The sequence below is a fragment of the Marmota flaviventris genome, chromosome 16 (assembly GCF_047511675.1).
Source record: "Marmota flaviventris isolate mMarFla1 chromosome 16, mMarFla1.hap1, whole genome shotgun sequence".
Classification (NCBI taxonomy): Eukaryota; Metazoa; Chordata; class Mammalia; order Rodentia; family Sciuridae; genus Marmota; species Marmota flaviventris.
The window spans coordinates 63,474,032-63,482,324 of NC_092513.1; the positions used below are offsets into that span (position 1 = coordinate 63,474,032).

The following is an 8,293-nucleotide window of genomic DNA, read 5'->3' on the forward strand; positions in this document are numbered from 1 at the left end:
TATAATTGGCTTGATCCTCCCAATCTAAGTAAGACAGTAAGAGAGTTTTCCAGGCCCTTGACCCCTTTTAGAATTACTTAATCTGCCTATCCCCTCAAATGAAAAACAATTCTGGACAGACTTCCTTGGTTGACTACAGTCCCTCAGTAATACATTTGTTCTTACTTTCATCAGTACTTTGAAATTCTGTGCATACAAAATTGCATATAAATAGTATCTTTTCTGCATGCATTATTTTCTGAACTAGATTTAAAAATTTTTCAGAATATGCATGTATTTCATTCCTCAACACATCAAAATGGAACCTATTCTCTGGATTGAAAAAGAGAATGTATATAAACTCCTCCCCACCTCCAAGAACTTTGACTTTTCTTGCTCCTTTTACAATGACAGTTTGAATGCCATCAGGTGCCTATTCTCAAGGCTCACTCATAGAGTGGCTCTCTGAGTGTGTGGATCAGGAAGAATATCTGGATTCAGGAGGAATTTTGCATACTTAAGGATCATTTCTGTATTAGTAGGAAAGAGTTTTGGGATTAGTCTGTAATTCCAATATCTGTCATTCCTGATAGCTGGTGGTATATGGAGCTCTCTGAGAACTTGTGAACACCAAAGATCACACTTCCCAAGGTTGTGCTCACCCCACTTAACTGGCTTTCCATCCATAATCAAGCAGATTCCCAGTGTCCTCACTACTTTGGACTCCAGTTCTGAACCAAGGGAACTAAAGCACTGGCATATTTCCAATGTTCTAACATATACAATAGAGAGGATGTGGGAATCCCTATTACAGCACATTCCAAATTCATAAGCTTGGCACACAGAATCTATGTTATGCAGAATCCAGCCCCACTGCATCCCCGTCCACCTGTGCCCTTACTTGCCTCTAAAAGTACATGCTGTGCAAGAATCCCACATTGTCCCTGTATGCAGCCATCCTATGTGGGTAGGCTTTGCACCATTTAGCATGACTAAAGCTTAAACCACTTTGCCAGATTCAACTGTTTAATTCCATGACTCTCAAACCCCAGTCCAATATACAATGGAGGAGAAGAGCAAGGGTGATTTCTGACATCTTGTATGTTTCAACTCACCATGGATTGGAGTGATATACAATGGTTATATTTTGCCATAACAAGGTCCAAAGGGGCACATTACTCTTGGGTTCTAGGCTAGTATATTTATTTCATACACGTAGGGGACTTATGCCAGCCATAAGCCAAGTTCAAATGAAAGCACTTTTGTTTTCACATCTAGAGCTCCTTTCCGATTTTAACATTGTATTCAAGAATTACTTTATACATCCAGCTTCTGGCCATTGCCTTAACTCAGATATGTCATGCATTTATCTGGATTCTAATGTTGCCTGTAAAATTATTTCTCAATGCTTAAGAATTCACTTTTAATTTTAAATAATGTGGTAACACTACAAGAGCAGTTTCCATTTAAGTGTTGCAAGATAGCAAATTAGTGCCCATCAATTGAAACTCTTATTAAATTGCATTTGGTATGAACTTAAAACAATAGTTGATTTTATAATTAATGATGTCTCAAGTTCCCTTCAGTGGAGTAGATTCACACAGTAGTGTTTCCTTTTTAAGATCACAGCATTTGTGAACTGCCTTACATATTTTTGAGAAAAAAAAATATAGTATCTGAAGTCCAAATGACTGAAAACATTGAGCAGAATACATACTTGTTTGTTTATTTTAAAAAAAAAACTTCCTGGGAATTATGTGGGTTTGAACTTCCAGAAAACCTGAGACAAACACAAAACCTGTTTTTAAAGATTTATTTAAGATTTTATTCCAAATTCTGTGAATTAAGTTAGAAATAAAAGTTAAAGCATTGGGGCTGGGGTTGTGGCTCAGTGCTCACATAGCACATGCAAGGCTCTGGGTTTGATCCTTAGCACCACATAAAAATAAACAAATAAAGGTATTGTGTCCAACCACAACTAAAAAATAAATATTAAAAAAAAAGCACTGTGGATGTAGCTCAGTGACAGGGCACTTGCCTAGCATGTTGAAGGCCCTGAGTTCCATTTCCAGTACCATGCACAATAAAAAAAGGAAAAAAAAAATAAGAACAAGCAAAGGAAAAAGGCTATGATTTAAAAGAGTGTACTGGGGAAGAACTCAAAATTTTAACCAACAGAAATTTTTTTTTGGTTTGTTTTTCCAGTTAGATGCTAAGAGCCTATTTGTCCTGGCAACAGAAAGAATCAAGTATATTGCTTCCTGGTTTTAAAATAATTCAAAATCATGTGAGTCCACAGAACCTCTAGAAAATCAAAATTCTGGAGGAAGAATTGTTGCTGTCTTCGCACTGACTGTCCTGTTCAGCGCCTTATGAAGAAAGGGTTTTCAGCCTGCTTGAAAGGCAAATTTTAATCATCCCAATTCTTATTCTCACCTGGCCACTGAAAACTTGTATTCAGGAAAAGTGTTATTACGTGTAACTACTACCACTAAGAGGAAGAAGCTAGGCTCCACTGTTTGTGGATTCTCCCCAGTTTGATCAAACTGCATAAAACCCATTTTTCTTTTTTCCATCTTTTTTCTGCCTATTTGTTATGCAGGCAAGTAGATGAATCCAGCCAGCCAACATTCAGGCAAGGTTCATGGGTTAGGCTGCCAGAAGGAAGATTCCAAATGAGCAGTATGGTTCTAAAATTATAACCAATATCCCTTAAATGAATTGCCAGGTACATTTTACAGGATCAGCATATTTTTGTAAAGAACCAGTATGTAACTTTATTTCTTGGCTTTATCATATTTATTGGCACACATTAGGTATTTAATAAATTCTTCCTGGATTAAACTGACCAGGACTTCAGTTGGAGATTATTTTGTATAAATTTTAAAATTTCCATATCTAAGTTATGTCAACTGTGACATATATTGAATTCAAAGCATTTAAAGAACTGAATTCATTGTAAGAAGAGACAAAGGGGTCTTTAATTTTCCAGGTGGGTGTGTGAGGATAAGTGATAAGAGGAGGCAGAAAAGCAGACTGAGAAAAGGGTTTCTCTCCGACTACCAGGAGAGGCTCCCCCTTATAGAACTCATTTCTGAAAACACTCCTATCCCTGCGTAAATAAGCATGCTAGTAAAATTCAACAAGCCACCACATTCAGAAATGTCTCAGAAGGAATCCACAAATTAGAAGTTGAGGACAAATCTGTGTTAGAAGAAAATAATGTCTGTAGATTTGTCAAAATTGTACAATTCCATGCAGTAAAATTCAAAGAAACAGGCACCACAATGGTTTCTCTGATGCACACAGCCAGGAAAGTCTTTTCTACATGCTGAAATGTTTGCCTATATAGGAGTCAGAATTCAAGAGACCTTCTGGCTAAAGGGCTGAAGGGTAGTGAGACTGAACCTGGTTAGCCAACCCCAGGACCCCAGCAGGAACCTGGGAACCCTGAAGGTAAAGCAATAGTTCGCAAACTTAGAAATGAATATGTCACCTGGGACATTTTAAAAACCAACAATTCCTCACCTCCTCGACTGAAATTTTGACTTCCTAACTGAAGCTTACTCTGAGCCCCACCAAATCAGAGCACTTAGGGTACAGTAGAGGGTATTTTTGTACTAAAGTATTCAAGGAAGTCAGACCATGAACTCCAAAGAAGGAAATGCACAGATTTGGGTCGTCAACCCCCACATCTCTGCAGTGATGGACTCTTGGACTAGGCAGGGGAGCAGCTCCCTGCGACATATGACATTGCATAAGGTTAGTCTTGGTGTCTACAGTGTGCTCTGTGGTTGAGGTTGGCACTAGTACTGGACAGAGTGGGGCAGTGAGAAGACACAATGCAAAACCCCAAATCCCAATCAAGGGAGTGCTTGGAAGTCACAACTGGGACAATTGGCTGTTGACTCTTATTAGTAATGATTTTACTCAGTTTTAAAGATTTTAACTGTCTGTAGCTCACCAGCTGGAGAATTATCCTGATTGCATAAATTTGATATACCAGTTTCAAAGGGCACAATCTGTTAGTCTAAATGCAAAAGTTATTGGATTCCATAAAATTCTCAAATTCCATATTCAAAGTGTTAAAAGGCAATCAAGCATGAAATTGAAAAAAGTTTTTGTTCACAAACTTGTGAGGCTGAGCAGTTCCCAGAGACCTCTGAGCTGGAGGATGCCGCTGCGGAGAACCTTCCTCCTATCTCAGCGGCACCCTCAGCTTCACCAGCGCTGAGCACCACAAGGAAGCCCGCCTGGACTCCCAGGGACAGACATCGCGCGAGAAGACAGAACAGAGTCCCCCACCTGATGGGCAGCGAGGCAGTCAATTCCTGGCCCGGGAGCTACAGGATTTCTGGAAGAAATCCCCAAACACTCTGGTACCCTGGCAGCTGCTCTTTGAGGTGACCAGCACCAGTGTTGTCAAGGACCCTCCCTCCCACTTTACACCGTCGCCATGATGTGTCCAGGGCCACCAGATCGTCAGCCAGCCCAGATCTCTCGCTGCTACTCAGACTTTGAGCAGCCCCACCAAAACCTGCAGCTGCAGTTCTGGGGCCCAGTAGCTGCCATCTCCTTACCCCGTGAGCGCCTGCGCCAGAATTTTACCGTAGAGACGATTGCCTGCCTCAGCAGAGCCTTTGGACAGTGTTTTGAGCCACCTACAAGCCATGCCTGAGCAACGCCATGCCCCAGACCTGCAGGACTTCTTCGTGCTGCCAGAGCTGCAGCAGGCACAGAGCCTCACCTGTACCAGCTTCTATTGTGAGGCCCTGGCACTCTGGGCCAATGCCTGACAGCTGCAGACCCAGCTGGATGCCCCACTTGGGCCCAGATTGTCCTCTGCTGACCTTAGCCGGGCTGGCTATGTGCCACCAGAAGCTGGAGGACCCTGTGGAGGCCTGGGCCTGCTGTAAGAAGGCCCTGCAGCTGTTGGGAGAAAAGAGCCCCCCTTCTTTCCTGGCACCCTTCCTAGAGGCCCATGTCCGACTCCCCTGGTGCCTAGGTCTGGACAAACACCACTCAGAGTGCCTGCTCCAGGCCCCTATGCCACCCCCCGGTCTCAAAGAATTGCTGCTCATCAAGGAGGTACTGGGCTAACCCTCACCTAGCCTTAAAGCCACTGTGGGGAGAAGGGCTGCCCCAGGATTTGGGGAGCAGGGGACTGAAGAGGAGGACATGGAAAGCAGCTAGAAGGCTGTAGGGTTACTGAGAGCCCCCAGAAGTTCCACAGAGAATTTGCAGTGGACAGAAGAAATTTTGTTGTTGACTTGGGCTGAGGACAAGCTTTGGCTGGGGATTGGTACAAGGAGGAAGTCTGACACAGCCCCTCCAGCTTATTCACAGCCAGGGGCCATTGCCCAGGTCAGGATTAATGTGTTCTTTTCCATGGGCCTCTAAGCCAGCAAGTCAGCCTGACTGAAGTCTTGCAGTTGAGAGCCAGAGGAAGGGCTGTAGTTCTGGCCCAAGGAAATTAAAGACCAGCCACTCCAGGAAAAAAAAAAAAAGAATTCTGTTAATTATGATACAATAGAAACCCAAACATATTTCAAAGGTGCATATGTATATTTGTGTGTGTGTGTGTGTGTGTATGTATATATATATATATATATATATATATATATATATGTGTGTGTGTGTATATGTATAACATATATATGTGTGTGTGTATCTAGTAAATGCTAAATTAACTGTTAATTATATGATTGTAATCATGTTGATTTAATCATTCCACATTATAAATATTTTACCCTATAAATGTATACAATTATTATTTCTCAATTAAAAATAATATTGTTTTAGTTTTTTTTTTTTTTTTTTTTTTGTCACTGTGACCAAAGTATCTGACAACAACTACTTAGAGAAGTAAATATTTATTTTGGCTCATAGTTTTAGAGGTTCAGTCCATGATTAGCCAATTCCATAGCTCTGGGCCCAAGGTGAGGCAAGCATCATGGTGGTGGAAGGCATAGCACAGGAAAGCAGCTCAAGACTTGACAGCAGGTAGGAAAGGGAGATAAAGCATATTTCTCTTCCCAGGGATAAAATATAAACCCCATAGTCATGGCCCCAGTAACTTACTTCCTTCAGCCACACCCTAACTGCTGCCTGCAGTTACCACCCAATTAATCCATATCAGTGGATTAATCCACTTATTAGATTACAATCCTCATACTGTAATCATTTCACCTGTAAACATCCTTGCATTGCCTCACACATGCATTTTTGGGAGCCACCTCAGATCTAAACCATAACAAATATTAATTTTAAAAATCATAGTTTTATTCTATAAATGTTGCTTCCAAATGCTACCTCATAGAGCAACATATTTATTGTGTGAATAAATAATCTATTTTGAATAAACTTTAGATAAAAATTTTACCCTGCAATACCTCAGTTTTCTCCAGTGAAAATAGAGGGAAAATTATTTAATTCCTTCTCTCTTACATTATTCTAGAAATATTGGAAAATTGCTACACAAAGTTTTTAAAATGTAGAAAAGACCTGAAAGAGTTTAGGTGGTCATTTATGTAGAGGGACATTTTTCTAAGTGACCATATGACTTTAAATACAAGAATTTAACAACTGTACTATCATATTTGGTCCATAAATTTATAACAACTTGAATTTTCAGGACAAGACAAAGGCTGCATGAGAATTTGTTTTCATTTTTATTATCTTAGTGTGAACGTTTGGTAATTTGAGCATTTTGATTGAGGAGAATTAAAGCAACATACAAAACATTCCAAAGCTAGAGAGTCTCTCCCTATTAAGCTAGAGACTCCCTACTTTATAATAAAATAGGAAAGAAAAATGCCATTGCCAAGATATAGGTATTTGGTGTTTCAAATAATCAACTAGAATGTTCTAAAACTGCCCATATAAATTTTCTTGCATTGTTTTGTGATTTAGATGTACTTCTGTCTGTTGCTTCCTCCCTGTCTCCCTGCCTTCTTCCTTCCACTTTGAGAAAACCAGGAACAGTTCCCTGCTAAACGTGGGCATGTTCCTGGAGAACAGACTCCTGTCTGAGGAGCTCCATCTGGGAAGGCCCTTGTTTCTAATGAAGCATATGATTTTCCTCAGGGCTGTGTCTTGTGGTCACAGTTTCTTCATGGAAGGAAAAACTGGATTTGGGGCTATGATATGGTTTTATGTCACCTGCTCAGAGCAAGTGCAATCAATCCGTTCCTAGCAAGAATATTTATAAATGAACCTATCATAAAATATCATTTCTTTTTCAACCAAAATGGACAGTAATTTCTTTGATGTATTCAAGAAATGCATAAAAATTACATAAAGAAAAAAGGAAGAATTTTACTTTATTTTCAGAATTTGGATTCATATGATACTGAAATTTTTAATGTAACTAATTTATGGGAAATTATTTCTAGTTTAATACACTAGGTTGTTGTCAAAACAACCTTAGTTTTCTGACTCTTCTACCATCTAGCCAACAGGCAGAGTGGGAGGATTCAGGGTATTTCACCAACCGGACACAGGATTCTCTGTCTCTGATTTTCCCTAGAATGCTTCTGCTCTTGGTATGTAGTACCCCTCCAGACATCAGACTCTCATTATAGCTCCTCTATTTAATGCAATGTTTACCTGAAATTATTTAAATAGTAATAGAAAACTTGAGTGTCTGCCTAAAAAATTTCCATGAAACAATCACTTCCTTTAGATAGGTGTACATATGCTTGTAATCCAAGGAGCTCAGGAAGCTGAGGTCGGAGAATTGGATCACGCCTATCTTTTGTACTCACTTTCTTAGTTGTATTTTTGAAGCTATAGTTTTTTCTTCCTGTCACCATTATATTTTCTGCCTTCTGCATATTCCACGTGTTAATTTACTCAGTCAACAAGTTTTAAAAAATTACAGAACATTTGCTATATTCTAATAAGTCAATATGCAGGTGGGAATTATTATTTGGATAAACCTAATTATTTTCACTTTTGTTTAAGAAGACAAAGACCTAATATTTTTGTTATTAATTTTATACCATTATATTATTAATTGGATATACTAATATTGTTGCTCAATAGTAGATGATAATACACTTATTTTTCTTCTTTCCTCCTCCTATGTAAGCATCTCAACTTATCTATTTACCTTGCCAAAATAAGCCCAAAGGATAAATTTATTGAGAGAGATTTGGAAGAACCAGTTTACTCCAACAAAATGTATTTTTTATTATTTCAAAGGCACTGCTAAAAATGAAATGACAAGTGCCTGGGAGTAAATATTTGAAAAACATCCAAATAATTTGTGACTTTTCAGTTGTTTTTTTTAAATTTTTAGTTGCAGATGGAC

At 39.3% G+C, this 8,293-nt stretch overlaps 1 pseudogene; it reads left to right on the top strand.

Moving 5' to 3' along the window:
* The first annotated feature begins 3,624 nt into the window (after window positions 1–3,624).
* Window positions 3,625–5,079, top strand: LOC114106272 (sorting nexin-21 pseudogene; annotated as a pseudogene).
* The last annotated feature ends 3,214 nt before the right edge of the window (window positions 5,080–8,293 follow it).